Raw genomic sequence first — 19,152 nt, 5'->3', positions numbered from 1 at the left:
TCTCTTTCAGATCTGGTTTCCTCGGTGTGTATGCCCAGGAGTGGAATTGCTGGGTCATATGGCAGTTCTATTTCCAGTTTTTTAAGGAATCTCCACACTGTTCTCCATAGTGACTGTACTAGTTTGCATTCCCACCAACAGTGTAAGAGGGTTCCCTTTTCTCCACACCCTCTCCAGCATTTATTGCTTGTAGACTTTTGGATAGCAGCCATCCTGACTGGCGTGTGATGGTACCTCATTGTGGTTTTGATTTGCATTTCTCTGATAATGAGTGATGTTCTGTGGGAGAAGGCGAGGGTGGGATGATCTGAGAGAATAGCATTGAAACATGTATATTATCATGTGAAACAGATCGTCAGTCCAGGTTTGATGCATGAGACAGGGTGCTCAGGGCTGGTGCACTGGGATGACCCTGAGGGATGGGATGGGAGGGAGGTGGGAGCGGGGGTTCAGGATGGGGGACACATGTACACCCATGGCTGATTCATGTCAATGTATGGCAAAATCACTACAATATTGTAAAGTAATTAGCTTCCAATTAAAATAAGTAAATTAATGAAATAAAAAGATGAAATAAGGGGAAATGTCACCTATTAAATCTTTGCATTGAAACTTTCTGGTGGCTATTTTGATTTCGATTTTTGTGAGCTTTGATTCAATCACCACCTTTATTTTGCCTATAGCATCGAAGAAAACTTAGTGAAGCCAAGAGACAGTTAAAGAGCCATATTGGCTAAAACCGTCACTCTGCAAAAATGGTAAAATCAGGGGCAACTAGAAGCCACCACTGAACTGGCCAGAGGTGCTCTGGTGGCCTTGCTCCTTGCAGGATCAGTACTTCTCGACGGCCTTGACTCGCAGGTTCTGATGATGGTGGTGGTGGGCAGAGTGGTGATTTCCTTCCTGCTTAAATGCTCTTATGTCTGCAGAGCACTGCTAACACCCGGAGGGGTCTGTTCTGTTTTCTTTTGAGGTCTTTTTGCCATGCCTTGCAGCCTGCGGGATCTCACTTCCCCAACCAGGGATCGAACCCAGGCCCTCAGCCATGAAAGCACAGAGTCCCAACCACTGCCAGGAAACTCCCCATTTGGAGGTTTTGCACCTAATACATTTTCATCAAAATGACAGAATTTTTTATTTGCTTCCATTTCTTTCAAGGTCAGGTAGACTTTCCTAAAATCTGGCGGAATTCACTAAGATGATGTTACTGTTGCCGGAAACAGTATTGATAAAGTGGCTGTGATTCCTGGGTCTCCTCTGATAGAAAAGAATGAGAAGTGTGAAGTTCAAACGCATTGACAAATAACACCAGAACAGTCTCAAAAACAAACAAAAAAATGCTGACTCAAAGGCATCTGGTTGTTGAATGAAACGTATAATAAACCAGAGAGATTTATTGCTGCCTTCCCATGTTTAGAAACATGAAGAAAAGCCCCAGGCTTTCAAGGATTTCAAAGTAAAACCAGCCTTTTTCTTGGGCTCTTCTTAACCAACCATGGGGATTTCAACAATGAAGACACATCCCCTGAATAGATGAACTGTAATAAATTAACAAAAAAAAAAAACCAGGGTCCATACTTTTTTTCATCTCTTTCCACTTATTTAATTTGAGTTACTAAAATAAATGAGATAAAATACTTTCAAACAGTGGAAAGAATTCACATTTTGTCCATTTCAGGTCCCCCCACCACCCGTACCCCTGCCACGAGTTTGAGGTCGAAATAAGACTCGGTTTGCATCGTTACTTGGAGCCCATGAGACATTTGTAGTCACTCCGGCTCATTCCGACAGGACTGGAAGGAACCGCTGTGAATGTTACAGAAGTCACTACTCTGTGACAAAGTTCACGGCTCCCCGCACGGCCTGCCTCCCACTCCCACCAGAAGCCATCATCCCTGACTAAACCAAACACCGTCAATTCAGCCAGCCCGGACGCTCAGTCCCCTCTGAAAGCACTGCCAAGACGGATCTCTGCTTGGGTCACGTCAGGTCGCAGTATCCACGGGTGGACAAAATGTAGGGGAAATTTTATGGGCCTCTTGAGACACATCGGATCGGTGCAGAACAAGCTCTGCTCGAAAAGGCGCAGTTGGTGTCAAGCTCTTCCACAAACTCCTCAGCATATGGAAACTTCGAGATTCCTCTCGCCTCCCCATCATTCCTCTGTCAGTGCAGACGGCACACCTATGCCCTTTCAGCTTCACGCCTCAGATGGAACAAAGGAAATTTCACACTTGGGTCTCTCTCCTTTGTTTAAAAACCACAAGAGCTCTTCAGGAAAATGAGAGTGGGTGTCGGGGTGGGGAGCGCGATGGAGAAGCTTTTCCAGAATCTGCTATCTTCACCAAATGCCTGTAGCAAGTAGGAATTGATTTTGAGGGATAATATACATAAGAAACCACCTGTCAATGCAGGAGACACAGGTTCGATCCCTGGGTCAGGAAGATCCCCTGGAGAAGGGAATGGCAACCCACTCCAGTATTCTTGCCTGGAGAATCCCAGGACACAAGAGCCTGGTGGGCTACAGTCCACGGGGTTGCAAAGAGTTGGACACGACTGAGCAACTGAATGTGAATGCACATACAAGAAACTAGATCGTCTCATCCCCTTGGTGACACTGACGCTATGGGAAGAAAAAGCATCCGATCTCTGCCTTCGAAGGCAGACTGAGGGAGCTCGTCAGAACCCGGGGAGCCCTGAACATCCTGCAAAGAGGTTTAGAACTGATCCTCTGTGTGCCGGGAACCGAGGTAGAGCTCCGAGCAAAGAAAAACTGTTCTCGGTTTTACCTGAGTCTTGGACATTGCATCATCAGCTCCCGGACATTGCAACATGACTCCTGGAACCTGTGAATGGCTTCTCCACACCGAGGGGAATCACCTGATGGAGCGTCTAGTACGGAATCCAGAATTTATGTTTTAACTGTGGTAAAAAACACACAACACGAAATCTACCATCTTAATCATTTTTAATTGTACAGTTCAGTAGTGCTTAGTATTCAGGTGGAAACCAGGAGTTCTTAACCCTAGTTGGTCCCAGTTCTGTTATGATGCTGGGACTTGGTCTCTTCTCTGAGTCTCAGTTTACTCATCCATGAAATGGAAAGAGGTATTTCTTAAACACCCGTCCAAGTATAATCGAGCAAGTAATTTTAAGTGATACCTCAAGACACGTTATTTACTGTTTAGGCCTCAAAAGGCACTTGACATATTTTCAGAAGAACAAAAGACTCCCACCTCCTCACTTTCAAAATGAAAAGCTCCGACTCCTTAAGAACAGTTCAAGGACACGGGGCTTTCCCGTCACCAACAGACTGATCAGCAGGGGAACTTTCTGTTTTGAAGACAATGTTTTGATTCAGAATGTAACATAATATAATATATATTTTCACACCCTGAATCAAATATATATGTATTGGAATATATATTATATATATTGGAATACACATTGTATATAATATAAAATGTTCCAATATTTATATTATATATAAACTTATACGTACAGGCTTTCCAGGCAGCACTGATGGTAAAGAACAGGCCTGACAATACAGGAGACATAAGAGATGCGGGTTCAATCCCTGGGTTGGGAAGATCCCCCAGGGAAGGGAATGGCAACCCACTCCAGTATTCTTGCTTTGGGAATCCTGTGGACAGAGGAGCCTGGCAGACTACAGTCCATGGGGTTGCAAAGAGTTGGGTATGACTGAAGCGACTTAGCACACCAACATATACGTATACACATATACATATATAAGTTCCAAGAGGGCTACAAGAACGTCTATCATCCCACATGATCTTCTATAGTCCATGACCACTCTGACAGTCCTTCCATTGAGAGGTGGTGTCTACTGTCTTTGAATCTAGACAGGCTTGTAACTCACTTGTAACCAACAGAATGTGTCAGACGTGATACTGTGTGACTTTTCAGGCTGAGTCATAAAAGGAGATGGAGCTTCCACCTTGTTCACTGGACCACTTGTGCAGAGCTCCAAGCCCCTACACCTTCAAAAGGGCCCATGAGCAGCCAGGTTGTAAGGAAGCCCACACGATGCCCGCAGAAAGGCCTCCTGGGGAAGCACATGGGAGCACACCAAGAGAGAGAAAGTCAGCTGTCAGTGGCTCTCGATCCCCAGTGTTCCGGCTCTAACCACTGTCTGGCTGCAGCCAGATGAAAGTCAAAGTGAAGGTCACTCAGTCATGTCTGACTCTTTGTGACCCCATGGACTATACAGTCCATGGGATTCTCCAGGCCACAACACTGGAGTGGGTAGCCTTTCCCTTCTCCAGGGGATCGTCCCAACCCAGGGATCGAACCCAGGTCTCCCGCATTGCAGGCAGATTCTTTACCAGCTGAGCCACCAGGGAAGCCCAAGAATACCGGAGTGGGTAGCTTATCCCTTCCACAGCGGATCTTCCCGACCCAGGAATCGAACCGGGGTCTCCTGCATTGTAGGCGGATTCTTTACCAACTGAGCTATCAGGGAAGCCAAATGAAAGACCCCCAACAAAACTACTCAGCTGAGCCTTTCCTGAATCTGTGACCCACAGAAACTGTGAGAGACAATAAAAGGACTGCTGCTTAACCCAAAATGGTAGTAGTCTCAGAGGTTAAGAATCCACCTTGCCATGCAGGGGACGTGGGTTCGATCCCAGGTCAGGGAACTAAGGTTCCACGTGCCACAGAGGAACTAAGCCTGTGAGCCACAGCTAGAAGGTCTGTGCACCACAACAAAGATTCCATATGATGCAACTAGGACCCAATGCCACCAGATAAATAAATTAAAAAAATTTTTTTTTTAATAAATAAACCACTAGGCTTTGGGGTGGTTGGCTGCACACCAGTGGCAACCAGGATAAGTGGCAAGGTGACAGCGAGAACTGATGTCTGAGATCTCTGATCTGATAACTGATATCTGAGGCTCAGGGGGCGCTTCCCTAAAGAGCCAGCAGCACAATGGCACACCCTTCACCCACCCAGCACGTAGGCCTCCTCCTTTCCAGTCACTTACACTAGTCCCCCGCTTCTCAAGAGTCAGCAGCTTACCCCATTTTCCCCAGCCTACCTCCACCCCAGAGCTTGAAGTCATGGGTCACAGGCCTGTGTGTGTAACAGGCACCTGAAAATACCTCTGTCCCTCCCTGCCTCTACCCAGATTTTTTGTTTGCTTGTTTTTGGCTTGGGAGGTGTTTGGTTTTTGGTTTTGTTTTGGCCACACCATGCAGCATGTGGAATCTTCCCCAGACAGGGGTTGAACCTGGGCCCCCTGCATTGAGAGCGTTTGACCACTGGACCACAAGGGAAGTACTCTACCTAGATTCTGACTGAGCAGGCTCTGATGGGAGCTAGGTATGTCTGATTGCAGGTGGAGAGACTAGACCTAAGAAAACCAGAAGGCAGGGTGAAAGGAACAGCTTTTCTCGAATCCAAGCCTCAAATTCAGTCTTCCCTGGTGGCTCAGACAGTAAAGAATCTACCTGCAATGCAGGAGACCCAGGTTCGATCCCTGGATGGAGAAGATCCCCTGGAGAAAGAAATGGCAGCCCACTCCAATATTCTTGCCTGGGAAATCCCATGGACAGAGGAGCCTGGTGGGCTGCAGTCCATGGGGTCGCAAAAAGTCAGACATGACTGAGTGAGTGAGTGAGTAAGAAGCCTCAAATACCTGTTACAGGGAGCTGTGTTGAGGTTGGGAGCTCCCTTCCCCCTCACAAAAGGGATCTTTTTCTGGATTAATTCTGAAGCCACAAGTTTTAAGTCCCCCAGGAAAGAGTTTTCTCTAAAAGATTTATTGGCCAGAGACTGCTCTCTGGTGTCAGCCTGGCAGAGGAGACATGAAAACCCAAAGCTGGAAGCTTTCAACAGCTCTCCCAGGACATCTGGGGTATCTTTGGCTGAAAGCTAGTGAAACGGGGTCACCAACTGCTCTTTCGCCTGCTCTGGATGGCCCGTCCCCCTCCTGACCCTCACGGGTACGGCCCCTGTGCAGCGGGAGATGGCCCATCCTCCCGGGAGCGTGGTGCCCAGAGGAGCCTCCCTTCTCTCACTGCGTGACCAGCACATCTGCCCTTTCTGCAGTCCACACTCCATCCAGAACCGGAGGCTCACATCTCAGAAAGCTTCACTTCTCAGGCTTCCGTGTTATCTCCAGTCGAGACTAAATACTCTAACACTGTATTTTTGACAAAGTGTTCAGTGGCTCAGTGTAAACGTTTAAAATGTCTTATCCTTTAAGAACTTCCCTGGTGGTCCAGTGGTTAAGATTTTGCCTTCCAATGCAGAGGGTCAGACAGTTTGATCCCTGAACAGGGAGATAAGGTCCCACAGGCAAAAAGAAAAAAAAAATGTATATATATATATGTATGTATAAAACAAAAGCAATATTGTAACAAATTCAATGAAGACTTTAAAAAATACTTGTACTTCAAAGAAGTCTCTTTCAGCAGGTCTTGCTTTATTCTCCTAATATGTCAGAAGCTTCAGAAGTAAAAGTAGCCCAGCCTTGCTCAAGCTCGGATTCTGAGAAGTTTTGTAATTGCATATCTATTTGTCTCATACACATTCTTCCTTTTTCTTGGGGTAGTTTGGTCCTGACTCCACCATCAGGACTTTAGTTTGCTGAAGATAAGGCCCAGGGTTCCTTTTTTTCCACGCGGTGAGTGCTCAGAAGCATCTGACTCTCTGCAACCCTCTGAATGCAACCCACCAGGCTCCTCTGTCTATGGAACATGTGCAGCAAGAACACTGGTGTGGGTTACCACGTCCTCCGACAGGGGGGATTCTTGACCCAGGGATCAGGCCTGAGTCTCCTGCTCCTGCATGGAAGGCAGATTCTTCACCACTGAGCCACCAGGGAAGCCCACTTTTCCCCGTTTGCCTGTCCAAACCATCTGGTCCACATTGCCCACAGAGCTGGTGATGTATGGCGTACACCACAGTGTGGTCTTATTTCTCAACTAGCTGTGGGGCCTCTCTGAGCATCGGGGTCCCTGCATGTGAAATTGGGGTGATAATATGACCTAGCTGGCAGGGTTGTGGGGTGATTAAATACGATTCTACAGTCAACACACGTAATACAATCCTGAACACATAGAAGGTGTCCAGTGAATTGCAGTTGCTTGGGGTTGAATTGTATCCCCTAAAAACGATGTGTTGAGGGCTTTCCTGGTGGCCCAGTGGTGGAGGTCTGCCTGCCAATGTGGGGAACACGGGTTCAGTCTCTGCTCCAGCAGGATCCCACATGCCCAGGGCAACTAAGCCCATCACCTCAACTACTGAAGCTGCATGCCCTGTAGCCCTAACAACAGAGAAGAGAAGTCACTGTGATGAGAAGCCGCTCCCCACAAAGATGAGCAGCCCCCACGCCGCAGCTAGAGGAAGCCGTCACACAGCAACAAAGACCCAACACAGCCAAAAATAAATAAACACGTCTTACATTAAAAAAGACACGTTGAAGTCCTAAATGTGACCTCATTTGGAAATGGGGTCCTTGCTGATGTCATCGAGTTAAGATGGGAGTAACAACAGCAATCTGGAGTAAAGTGGGCCTTAAATCTAACGCAAGGTGTCCTCAAAAAGAAAAAGGAAATTTGGGGAAGTGGTTGGGACTCCACACTCCTCATTGTGGAGGGCATAGGTTCAACCCCTGGTCAAGGAACTAAGGTCTTGCGTGTCATGCGGAGCACAGCCAAAAGTAAAAAGGAAATTTGGAGACACACGGTTGGAAGACAGTCCTCCAAGGACAGAGGCAGGGACTGGAATGATGAAACTGCAAGCCAAGAAGCCCAAGGATTCCTGGCACCCATCAGAAGCTGAGAGAGGCAAGGGAGGGTCTTCCTTAGAGTCTTCAGAGGCAGCATGTCCCTGCCGACAACTTGACTCTGGACTTGCGGGCTCCGGAAATGTGAGGCAATACATTTCTCTTTCTTTAAGACACTTGCTTGGTAGTGTTTTGTTATGGGAACCCTGTAAATCTAATACGGATTTGGGTACTGGGAAGAGAGGGTATGATTTTAAAAAGGAAGAAAGAAGTCGACTAGACGAGGGCCCGGGTGATGAGGGGGAGTGAAGGCAAGCTGCGTCTTCACTTCACAGAGGAGACACCACTGCCAGGGAAGTCACCACCCACTCTTCTTTAGGTCATTTCCCCATAGAGGCCGTCACAGAGCCCTGAGGTTTCCCCGTGCTATACAGTAGGTCCTTACTAGTTACCTACTGCATATGGTGCAAGTCACTTCAGTCATGTCCAACTCTTTTCACCCCTGTGGACTGTATCCCCCCAGGCTCCTCTGTCCATGGGGTTCTCCAGGCAAGAATACTGGAGTGGGTTGCCATGCTCTCCTCCAGGGGATCTTCCCCACCCAGGAACTGAACCCATGTCTCCTATGGCTCCTGCATTGCAGGTGGATTCTTTACCGCTGTGCCACCAAGGAATCCCCTTTATAAATAGTAGTATATGTAGGTCAACCCCAATCTCCGGATTTATCCCTGCGTCTCTCTGCTCTTTCTCTTGCTGACAAGCATCCCCATGTTTTTCTGTATAAACACTACTGCTCTACTGCTGTAGACGCTGATATGTTTGTCCCCTGGTTCCTTTTGTGCAGCAGTTTTTCTTGAGAATACACTTAGGAGTGGAATTTGGGGGTCAAAGGGTATGTTCACCGCTTTTCTAATCCTCAACTTTTTTTTCTTCTGCTCATCTCCAAACCCTACATTCCAGATGAGTGTAATCTCTGCATTTTGGGGATAGCTCAGAGCAAGTAATCTCTTAATGATTCAGGTAATCAGGATGGTGTGGTCACTCATCTGAACCTAGACATCCTAGAGTGTGAAGTTAAGTGGGCCTTAAGAAGCATTTCCTCTCAGAGCTCAGTTGGTAAAGAATCTGCCTGCAATGCAGGAGACCCTGGTTCCATTCCTGGGTCAGGAAGATCTGCTGGAGAAGCGATAGGCCACCCACTCCAGTATTCCTGGGCTTTCCTTGGGGCTCAGCTGGTAAAGAATCCACCTGCAATGTGGGAGACCTGGGTTTGATCCCTGGGTTGGGAAGATCCCCTGGAGAAGGGCATGGTGACCCACTCTAGTATTCTGGCCTGTAGAATTCCATGGACCATATAGTTCTTGGGATCACAGAGTCAAACACGACTGAGTGACTTTCACTTCACTAGGAAGCATTACTACTAACAAACCTAGAGGAGGTGATGGAATTCCAGCTGAGCTATTTAAAATCCTAAAAGAGGATGCTATTAAAGTGCTGCACTCAATATGTCAGAAAATTTGGAAAACTCAGCAGTGGCCATAGGACTGGAAAAGGTCAGTTTTCATTCCAATCCCAAAGAAGGGTAATGCCAAAGAATGCTCAAACTACCATATAGTTGTAATCATTTCACATGCCAGCAAGATAATCCTCAAAATCCTTCAAGCTAAGCTTCAGCAGTATGTGAACTGAGAACTTTCAGATGTACAAGTTGGGTTTAGAAAAGGCAGAGGAACAAGAGATCAAATTTCCAACATTCACTAGATCGTAGAAAAAGCTAGGAAATTCCAGAAAAATATCTACTTCTGCTTCACTGACTATGCTAAATCCTTTGACTATGTGGACCACCAAAAACTGTGGAAAATTCTTAAAGAGATAGGAATACCAGACCACCTTACCTGTCTCCTGAGAAACCTGTATGTAGGTCAAGAAGCAGCAGTTAGAACTGGACATGGAACAACTGACTGGTTCCAAATTGGGAAAAGGAGTACGTCAAGGATGTATATTGTCACCCTGTTTATTTAAATTATATGCAGAGTACATCACGCAAAATACTGGGCTGGATAGATCATAAGCTAAAATCAAGATTGCCAGGAGAAATATCAACAACCTCAGATATGCAGATGATACAAATCTAATGACATGACAGAAAGTGAAGAGGAAATAACAAGCTTCTTGATGAGGGTGAAAGAGGAGAATGAAAAAACTAGCTGGAAACTCAAATTTCAAAAAACTAAGATCATGGTATTCGGTCCCATCAGTTCATGGCAAATAGATGGGGAAACAATGGAAACAGTGACAGACTTTATTTTCTTGGGCTCCAAAATCACTGCAGATGGTGACTGCAGCCATGAAATTAAAGGATTCTCGCTTCTTGGAAGAAAAGCTATGACAAACCTAGATGGTGTTTTAAAAAGCAGAGAACATCACTTTGCTGGCAAAGGTGCATAGAGTCAAAACTATGGTTTTTCCGGTAGTCATGTATGGATGTGACAGTTGGACCGTAAAGAAGGCTGAGTGCTGAATAATTGATGCTTTTGATGTGGTGTTGGAGAAGACTTTTGAGAATCCCTTGGACAGCAAGGAGATCAAACCAGTTAATCCTAAAGGAAATTAACCCTGAATATTCATTGGAAGGACTGATGCTAAAGCTGAAACTTCAATACTTTAGCCACCCAATGTGAGGAGCCAACTCATTGGAAGAGATCCTGATGCTGGGAAATACTGAAGACAAAAGGAGAAAGGGGTGGCAGTGGATGAGATGGTGAGATAACATCAGTGACTCAATGGACATGAGTTTAAGCGAACTCTGGGAGATAGTGGAGGACAGAGGAACCTGAGGGGCTGCAGTCCATGAGTCTGGCAAGACTTAGTGATCAAACAACAACAATGGAGACTTTACCCATCTTGTTTCCATTGCATGGAGCACCTTTTGCCTTCATGTCCAATAATCCAAACCCCGCCATCCTCTGAGCCCATCTCAAGTAACACCCCCTCTTCCAGGAATGCCTCCTCAATTCATCCCCACCAGAATTCATCCCTTCTTCCTCTGTACTGTGAAGGCACTTACTTGGTTTGTTATTGTCATTCTATTCTATCTTGCTATCACAGCTGTCTCCCTGCATGGTGCACGGCATTTCTCCCCTCTAGGGAGTAAAGGCACGTTCCTCATCTCCACAACATCCACTAGGGTGTGGCGGGCACAGTGACTGTCCCAAGACTCGCATTCTTTTCACACTTTCTCATCTCTGAACTAGGACAGTGTCTTACATTGGATACTGTATATAACTCAAAGTATTTTCCTTAGCGCTTCTGAGAATAACAGCATGCCTTACAGCCAGTGATGTCTTTTGTTGTTAGTCTCTCAGGCATGTCTGAGTTTATTGCAACCCCATGAACCGTAGCCTTCCCAAGCTTCTCTGTCCAAGGGATTTTCCAGGCAAGAATACTGGAGTGGGTTCCCATTTCCTTCTCCAGGGGATCTTCTCGACCCAGGGATCAAACCCACATTTCTTGCTTGGCAGGTGGAGTAATGTCTTAGATTCCTTTAAATCCAGGAGAAGGTGTTGAACCAGTATTTGCTATAGTGAATGAGTTTAAGTCACTTGAAGTGGGAGAGAGAATCTAGCCCCACTGTCTGGATTAGAATACTTCAGGGCAATGTAGGGCTCCCCCAAGCCCCCTACTTACCTTGCCTACCCACTTGGATGATAATGATGGGGGAAGCTGGAAAGACTTCACATGTTCTAAACCCATCTGGGAAGCAACTCTCTTGAAGGCATTTTCTCACTGGTAAGATCCCTGTGGCTTCCAGCAGCAATCTCCATCATGGAACTCTCCTTGGTGATTCCTCCCTCTGTTTCCCAGCCCCTCTCCCTAACCCCTGCTTCCTGGAGGGTCCCCCAAATAAAGCACCCACACCCCAACCCTTGTCTCAGGCTCTGCGTTGGGAGAACCCAACTAAGAGGCCAGGATCACCATGCACCGTCTTCATGGGGGCTATGCCTACACGTGACAAAAGGCAGTGCGCCAGGGTCTGTGGGCAGTGCAGGAGGGCCCAGCAATCATGGTGGGCACTGCCTCTCCCGTGTCTCCCTGTCGTCCTGCTTCCTACTTGTCCCGACCCCTCCTGCAGGCAGATAGAGAGCCAGGCTTACCTAGGCCATGACAACTGACCTGGGGCTCTGTGACAAGGCACTTCCCAGGTGGTCCTCGTGGTAAAGAACCTGTCTGCCAACGCGGGAGACATAAGAGACGTGGGTTCAATCCTAGGGTCAGGAAGATCGCCTGGAATAGGAAATGGTAACCCATTCCAGCATTTTTGCGTGAAGAATCCCATGGACAGAGGACCCTGTGGTCCACAGGGTTGCCAAAAGTCGGACATGACTGAAGCGACTTAGCACGCATGCTTAGCACACAAGATGCTTAGGGAGGGACCATCTCTAGGGAGACACAGTCAGGGTTGGAGTTCCGCCTGGTCTGGGAGACAGAGGGCTTCGGGGACTGGAGGGGCACGTTGTCCTGGGAGCAGACGGGGCTTCCTGTGCACCAGCGCTCACTAACCAGCTCAGTCACCGGGGGCCTGGGTCCAAGCATATTGCCTGCAGCCCTGGTGGGTGGGTGGAGGTGCTGAGCACACACATGGGAGGGAGCCAACCAACCCCGGGTTCGGCTTTGAGACCTCAGGCCCCGGAGAAGGAGGAAACAGGAAGAGATCATGGCCGCACTCCCCAGGCCAGGGAGCGGCAGCTCCCAAGACAGATCCCATCTTCTTCAGCAGGCGCCAGGGACCAGAGGCAGGAGGGGAGGGATGTGGGCAGCGCGGAGGGTAAGGGAGCCCCGTCCTGAGGGGGCTGTGCCCCACCCACCTCTGCTAGGCCCACCGCACCCAGGTGATGAAAATGGGACCCTCAGAGCTCCAGAGAGACTCTGCGTGTGTGTGTGTACGTGTGTGAGACAGGCATTTGACGGCTATTCAGTCACTTCATCTCCAAACCCAGGCAGCAGCTGCCACCTCCCACCACTTGGGGAGGCCCGTGGGGACTTGGTCACACTGAGGGCCCTGCTGGTATCTGCCCTCCTTCTCTTCCTCCCAACATTCCCACCATGTTCCCTGTCTTCCTCTTCCCCCTCTTCCAAGAATAGAACTCATATTAGGTGTTTCTGCTACCAAACCAGAAGTTATGGGGACAAGGCTGGAGAGAAACAGTGCAAGCCTTTTCATCTGAGCTGCACACATCAAGGAAGGCATCTCTGGTCTGTTTGTTTGTGATCAAACGGGCTGTAAGTTGCATATCCCTGATTAATTAATGAGCCATGTGCGACATTTAACTGGGATCAAGTTGCATTTCTAAAGTGTAAGCAAGAGAAAGAAATATCTCCCAGACACAAAAATGATCCATACACACCTCTGCCAGAAAAGTATTTCAAGATCTTTGTATCCAGGCTGATTTCCCAGAGCCGGCTGTTCTGCCTCTAAGCCCCCAGTACTTAACCCAGTCCTGGCTCACAGTAGGATTAGTCAAAATTTATTGGATAAATCAGCCTTCAAAATATAGTCCCAGGATATACACACAGAATAGCTAATATATCCACCTTTATTGAATAGGAAAGCAAGTAGCAAGTCAATAGTGACAAAATAAAGCTGGAATTAGCACCAGCCCGCAAGCCAGGAGTGTAGATCCTTGCTGGAGCTGGCTTATGGATACCTAGAATTGATAAAAACCATTCTCTCTACTTTGGGCATTACATTTTTAAAATATGCTTGAAAAAAGTAAAAATGTGTTTGAATTCTTCCACAATAAATTTTTTTTTGATCCCTATCCTAGGAAAAATTTAGTTGAAACAGAGTAGAAATTTTAGGGAAAGTGACACATATGACTCATAAGGTTGGTATCACATCCTTTTTCAACACGGACGCTCACCCACATCTCCCCTCAATTCAGTCAAAGAAGCGTGAAGCTCATAGCATGTGCATTCAAGGACGCTCTTTGGTGCTCACTTGATGCTCCTGCAAATGCAAACTCTAAGCCACTAAATATGAGCAATGATAAATTATTACTTCGTGACTTCTTCAGTGGCAACCGATTAAAAAGAAAAAAAATAGCAAACAATCCTAAAGAAAGTGTTTTGGCTTGTGGCTCAGCACTGCGGGAAATCACTCAACCCTTTGAAAGCGAAAGTGACCCAATTATGTCCAACTCTTTGCGACCCCATGGACTAGTCCATGGAATTCTATAGGCCAGAATACTAGGGTGGGTAGCCTTTCCCTTCTCCAGCGGATCTTCCTGACCCAGGAATAGAACTGGGGTCTCCTGCATTGCAGGCGGATTCTTTACCAACTGAGCTACCAGGGAAACCCTATTAAACCCTTTAGGAAAACCGATTTTCCTAAAACAAACAAATCTGGCAGGAGACACAAACCACCCATTTCTAGCCAAGTTCCATTACTTCAAGAAGTCTTGTGCAAAACGTGAAGCAAGGACAGTGAACATGAATACTCTGTCTTCTGCTGGCACTGTTTTAGTGTCTGCATTTGTGTTTAGCGGGCGCTTTCTGTTTTGACCATTTGTAAAGGGTTTTATTCTATATCTTTTCCATGCAGTCGTTTTCATTTTTTGAAAACAATTTTAAAGTACCTGGAAATTTAAACCTTGATCATAATCTCAAAAGACAGTTAAGTATCACACTGTTATATTTAAAATGGACAACCCACAAGGACCGACTGAACAGCACAGGGAACTCTGCTCAATGTTTTGTGGCAGTCTGGATGGGAGGGGGATCTGGGGAAGAATGGACACACGTATATAAATGACTGAGTCCCTTTGCTGCCCACCTGAGACTATCACAACACTGTAATCAGCTCTACTCTAACACAAAATAAAAAGTTAAATAAGAAAAGACAAGTACCTAAATATTGACTATGTAAATATTCAAAGAAGTGCCATTCATATGAACTGTGAAATAAGTCAGCATGCTTGGGCATTTTAATGGGCTCCCACATGCTCTCTGAATGATTCAAACGGTCTTGTTAAACAGACAGATTATGAGCAGATTTCCAAAAGGGAGCACACTGCAAAGTCACAAAACTCTTCTTAACCCTGTGATTTGAACAAGCAGAATCATTTCACAAATGCTGAGACTGTATTTCCAAATGCATTCCAGAATGACCTTGGAAATTCAGTGCAATGCATATATTATTTTGGGAGTTTGGGGGAAAGACTTAAAGATACTTACCAGGGCCTGGGGATAAGGGGGTGGGGGAGATAAGAGAGATATTATTTAAGGATACAAAATTTGCAGAAATTCCCCAGTGGCCCAGTGGTTAGGGGGCTTCCCTGCTGGCTCAGATGGCAAAGAATCCGCCCGAGATGCAGGAGACCCAGGTTCCATCCCTGGGTTAGGAAGATTCCCTGGAGAAGGGAATGGCTACCCTCTCTAGGGATCATCCCTGTAGCTCAGACGGTAGGGAATCTGTCTGCAATGCAGGAGACCCAGGTTAGATCCCTGGGTCAGGAAGATCTTCTGGAGAAGGGAATGGCAATCCACTTCAGTATTCTAGCCTGGAGAATTTTATGGACAGAGGAGCCTTGCGGGCTATAGTCCTTGGGGTCGCAGAGAGTCAGACACAACTGAATGACTGACACTTTCACTTTTTTTTTCACTTTCCAGTGGTTAGGACTTGGCACTTTCACTGCAGGGGGCCCGGGTTGAATCCCTGGTAGGGGAATTAAGATCCCATAAGCCTCCTAGAGGGGCCAAAAAAATTTAAAAAGTATACAAATTTGCAACTAGTATATAAGTAAGTCTTGGAGATCTAATGCACAGTATGATGATTATAGATAACAATGTTAATTGTTCAGTCATGTCTGACAACAAATATTTTATTAGAAACATCAAATTTGCTCAGAGACTATATCTTAAATATTCTCACCACAAAAAAAGAGATAACTTTGTGATGCCGCAGAGGTGTCAACATATTGCAGTCAAACTACAGTGGCAATCATATTGAAATATATAAATGCATTAAATCAACCTGTTACACAACTGAAACTTACACAGTGTCACACGTCAAATATGTTTCAATTCAGAAAGAAAAAAATCGCACAGTAATTTTTTTTTTTAAATCACTGAGACAGACGCCGTGTGAAAAAGAGAGCTCAACTCCAAAGACTGGACGTAAAATTACAATTTGTTTTCAGTCACCACCACATTAAATGTATCCATATGCACACTTTCCAAATAAACAGTCAGACTATGACGGAGCACCCTGGACCAACCAAACATCAGTCTCATCAAAAGCAGTTGATTTGTCTGTAGAGTTAAAGCCAGAGCTCTCCGTGGAAAGTTCCACCAAAGGCTGGAACAAACCGGGCCATTTTGGTAAAAATCGTTGCTGTTCAGTCGCTCAGTCGTGTCCCTCTCCTTGCGACCCCACAGACTGCAGCACGCCAGGCCTCCCTGTCCTTCACCATCTCCCAGAGTTTGCTCACACTCACGTCCATTGAGTCCGTGATGCCATCCAACCATCTCGTCCTCCGTCGTCCCCTTCTCCTCCTGCCTTCAAGCTGGTAAAAAATAAAACGTGATGAGCCCGCCTGGGAGCGGTCAGACGGGCTGCGTTTTGCAGGACTGGCAGATGGTCCCCAAAGGTCACCATAACCTTTCCCAGCTCAGTGAGTGGCAGCGGTGACTTAGGCCAAAACCTGGGAGGCATCTTCCTCTCTCTCTCTAACCTGCATCCAATCTGTCGGCAAATCCTAAACTTGAAAGCATCTCTCTCTCCTTTGGCACCAGACCGCCTACATCATGGGTTGCGTGCATGCTCCCCGGAAAGGCCTGTCCCAGTTGGCCCTGTCCCACCACCACAGCGTCTCCACCTGGCTGAAGCTGATGCCTGAGGACACGAAAGAGCAGACCTACAAACTGGTCGAGAAGAGCCTGACTCCCTCACGAATCGGGCTGGTCCTCAGAGACTCACATGCTGTTACACAGTACATTCTGTGACAGGCAGTAAAATCTTGAGAATTCTTAAATCCAAAGGACTTGCTCCTAATTTTCCTGAGGATCTCTATCATTTAATTAAGAAAGCCGTCGCTGTTCAAACGCATCTTGAGAGGAAAAGAAAGGATAAAGATGCTCAATTGCGTCTGATTCTGACTGAGAGCCATATTCACTGGTGGGCTTGATATTACAAGACCAAACAAGTCTTTCCCCTCAACTGGAAATACGAGTCATCTGCAGCCTTTGGCTTGATTGCATAAATTTGTCTGTTGTATTCAAGCAATAAAACTAGAAAGAAAGGAGCTTCCCAGGTGGCTCAGTGGTAAAGAATTTGCCTGCCAAGGCAGGAGACACAGATTCGATCCCTGGGCCAGGAAGATGCCTCAGAGCTACTAAGCCCAAGCCCTACGACTACTGAGCCTCCCTGGGCCAGGAAGATGCCTCAGAGCTGCTAAGCCCAAGCCCTACAACTACTGAGCCCACATGCCACAAGCCTGCACACCGTAGAGTGTGTGCTTCACAACAAAAGAAGCTCCCACAGTGAGGAGCCTTCACACCATAACTGGACTGTAACCTCCCCTAGCAGCACCTGGAGAAAAGTCTGCACCGCAACAAAGCCCCAGCACAGCCATAAATAAAAGTATTTTTTAAAGGACTAGAAAAAAAAAGAAAGAAAGACAGTACATCCAGAATATGACCACTTCTTACACCTCCATCCGAACCACCACTGTGTGGTGTCTGGATTCTTCCCATAGCCTCACCCTGGTCTCCCGGCCCTTCTTACCTATGATATCAGGGATTATTTGTGAAAAAAAAATTAATAAGTGAACATGAAAGCAAAACAAGAACTGAAGAGGAATCTTCCAAGAATCTTTCCAGTTCCCCTCCACACCTCCTCCCATCGTGGGGAAAAAAAAAAAAAAATAGTTGATATGGAAGAAGAAGGAATCCTAATCTACCTGGGGAAAGAGTAGACTTTTCCCAAAAAATTAGATTAACAGTAAATGATAAATGTAGACACTGACTGAGATCTTCTATGTCCCATGCACCATGAGAATAGCTTTCCCTGACTCTGCTTGCTTCTTGAAACCCAACCCTAGGAGGTACTCGCATCTTCTTTTGTGAGTGTGCAACTTTAATTTCTGGTAACTCTTCTGACACCAACTGCAATACAGTTCTGGCATAACTAGCTAGTTACCTCCCCACCCCCACCCCCACCCCCATGCCCCAAGTTAAAGTCTGGGTCCTCCACAGGACACTGTGGCCACACTCCTGGGGGGTCCCAGGCCATCCACACTTCTGATGACTGATTACAAATTCAGAGCTTCCCACAACCCCTCAGGCTTAGTAATTCCCTAGGAGGACTCAGAGGACCCAGGAAGGTGCTCTACTTACAATCACTGTTTTATTATAAAAGAGCCAGGCCAGGCCCAGCCAAGTGAATGGTCACATAGGCAAAGAAGCCTATGTGACTTCTTTGTCACAAAAGTCTATGTCACAGAAGTCTGTGTGACTTCACAAAGAGGTCACATAGCCTGAGAAGTCCAAATGCAGAACTTCTGTGGTCCTCCCTGTGGACTCAGGCATGTCACCCTCCTGGAACATCAGTGAGATGGCCAGCCGCCAAGCTCCATCTGGCCTCAAAGTCCGGAGTTTTTCACTGGAATCTCATTACGTCAGCCTGATCAACTGACTCATTGTCCATGTGGTTGAAATCAATCTCCCACCTCCCTCCCTACCCACCCGTACCCCTGCCGAAGTCAGACCGGCCAGACCCCAACTCTCATCATGTGATTGGTCTTTCTTGTGTCCTATCCTTGGGTCATCATAACTCTTAGTATAAACCTAGGTGTGATCCAAGAGGCTCATGAGTAACAAAGACTCAAAGATTTAGAGGCTCCTTCTCACGAAGCAGAAATAAAAGCCAGCCAAACACTTTATTATACAACAGGGTTGTTGTTGTTTAAGTCACTAAGTCATGACCAACTCTTTGCCACACAATAGATTGTAGATCACCAGGCTCTTCTGTCCATGGGATTCTCCAGGAAAGAATACTGGAGTGGGTTGCCATTACCTTCTCCAGGGGATCTTCCTGACCCTGGTATCAAACCGGTATCTGCATTGGCAGGCGTATTCTTCACCTGAGCTACCAGGGAGGCCCTTATCTACAACAGGAGTGTCACCTGAGTTCTCTTTCAAGGCCCCATTCATCTGGTGGAAAGGCACCTCAGTCCACTTCTTGGGTAAATTTCCTCCAGGAGTAATTCCTATCTGGGGATGAGGAGGTTCCCAGGGCCCCCAGGTGACAGGGAAGGAGGGTGCACGCATCTGGGCTTTTGTCACCTCTGCTTCAGCTGCCAGATCATATAGCCCTTGGCCTTCCAGGGGACACTGTG

General features: G+C 46.8%; 1 long non-coding RNA gene and 1 pseudogene across 1 annotated transcript; one reads left to right on the top strand and one right to left on the bottom strand.

Annotated features, from left to right (window-relative positions):
* Nucleotides 1–1,766: 1,766 nt before the first annotated feature.
* On the bottom strand, nucleotides 1,767–16,296 carry LOC122687594. Its single transcript, XR_006339182.1, has 3 exons — nucleotides 16,252–16,296; nucleotides 2,790–2,922; nucleotides 1,767–2,352 (listed from the first exon to the last, which is right to left on the bottom strand). It is a non-coding gene; the product is annotated as an uncharacterized LOC122687594 (long non-coding RNA).
* A 265-nt stretch (nucleotides 16,297–16,561) lies between these two features.
* Nucleotides 16,562–17,016, top strand: LOC122687506 (annotated as a pseudogene).
* The last annotated feature ends 2,136 nt before the right edge of the window (nucleotides 17,017–19,152 follow it).

This window comes from Cervus elaphus, chromosome 31, assembly GCF_910594005.1.
Source record: "Cervus elaphus chromosome 31, mCerEla1.1, whole genome shotgun sequence".
Lineage (NCBI taxonomy): Eukaryota > Metazoa > Chordata > Mammalia > Artiodactyla > Cervidae > Cervus > Cervus elaphus.
The sequence above is the reverse complement of the archived record's forward strand: the minus strand, read 5'-3'. Positions and strand labels throughout refer to the sequence as shown.